Below are 1,344 nucleotides of genomic sequence, written 5' to 3'. Positions count from 1 at the left end.
AAAGGATAAACTAAGACGAGAAAAGGGGAGAGGAAGTCGAAGAAAAATGGATGAATAGAGGAAGAGGAAGAGATAGAGAGACTTCCCTCTATATATAATACATATATAGGCTCTGTGTGTGTTTTCTTGTATGCGTTTCGGTGTGCGTGCGTGTGTGTCTGTGTGTGCGTGGTGAGAGAGAGAGAGAGAGAGAGAGAGAGAGAGAGAGAGAGAGAGAGAGAGAGATAGAGAGAGAGGGAGAAAGAGAGAGAGAGAGAGAGAGAAGAGAGGAGAGAGAGAGAGAGAGAGAGAGAAGAGAGAGAAGAGAGAGAGAGAGGAGAGGAGAGGAGAGAGAGAAGAGAGAGAGAGAGAGAGAGAGAGAGAGAGAGAGAGAAGAGAAGGAAGAGAGAGAGAGAGAAGAGAGCAGAGAGAGAGAGAGAGAGAGAGAGAGAGAGGAGGAAAGAGAGAGAAGAGTGAGAGAGAGAGAAGAAGAGAGGAGAGAGAGAGAGAGAGAGAGAGAGAGGAGAGAGAGATAGAGAGAGAGAGAGAGAGGAGAGAGAGAAGAGAGAGAGAGAGAGGAGAGAGAGAGAGAGAGAGAGAGAGAGAGAGAAGAGAGAGAGAGAGAGCACATGCAAATATGTATGTATGCATACGACATGGAAAGAAAAAGATGCCGCGCAACCGTCCGAAGATAGATGAATAAATATCAAAGAAATATATGGATTGATGGGTCTAAAAGGGAAATTGAATAAAGAATGGAGGAAACGGGAAATAAAAATGCCTGCAGTGGAGTCAGGCGCAGATGGACGCAGAGGAACAGAAAGATGGAGGATAGAAGGAGAAACAAGAGAGAGAGAGAGACAGAGAGAGAGAGAGAGAGAGGAGAGAGAGAGAAGAGAGAGAGAGAGAGAGAGAGAGAGAGAGAGAGTGAAGAGAGAGAGAGATAGAGAGAGAGAGAGAGAGGAGGGGGGAAAGGGAGGCAGAGAGAGAGGGGGGAAGGATAGGGAGGGAGAGTGGGGGAGAAAGAGAGAGAGGGGGGGAGGAGAAAGAGAGAGAGGGGGAAGAGAAAGAGAGAGACAAGGGGGAGAAAGAGAGAGAGAGACAGAGAGAGACAGAGAGAAAGAGAGAGGGGGGCGGCAAACAGAGAGTGAGAGGGAGAGAGGATGGAGAGACGGGGAGGGAGCGGAGCCAGGCAGCGGGGAGGGGTGGAGGGGGAGCCTTGACCCGGCAGGTAGGCTAGCAAGGGCCGTACAGCTCGTGTGCCAGTCTACCGTGTGCGCTTGAAGCGACCTGTTGGGCGCAGAGTGGGAGAGAGAGAAAGAGAGAGAGAGCGAGTCGCCGAGAGAGAGTGAGAAAGCGAGAGAG

General features: G+C 50.4%; 1 protein-coding gene across 1 annotated transcript in view; it reads left to right on the top strand.

The window, feature by feature from the left end:
* The first annotated feature begins 1,203 nt into the window (after nt 1-1,203).
* The window catches only part of LOC119574407 (probable muscarinic acetylcholine receptor gar-1), a 67,775-nt gene continuing 67,634 nt past the window's right edge, over nt 1,204-1,344 (top strand). Inside the window, exon 1 of the mRNA XM_037921630.1 lies at nt 1,204-1,344. This exon is cut by the window's right edge and continues 926 nt beyond it. The gene's annotated coding sequence lies outside the window, so the exon portion shown is untranslated.

The sequence above is a fragment of the Penaeus monodon genome, chromosome 6 (assembly GCF_015228065.2).
Source record: "Penaeus monodon isolate SGIC_2016 chromosome 6, NSTDA_Pmon_1, whole genome shotgun sequence".
Lineage (NCBI taxonomy): Eukaryota > Metazoa > Arthropoda > Malacostraca > Decapoda > Penaeidae > Penaeus > Penaeus monodon.
This window is presented reverse-complemented; position numbering and strand designations above follow the sequence as displayed.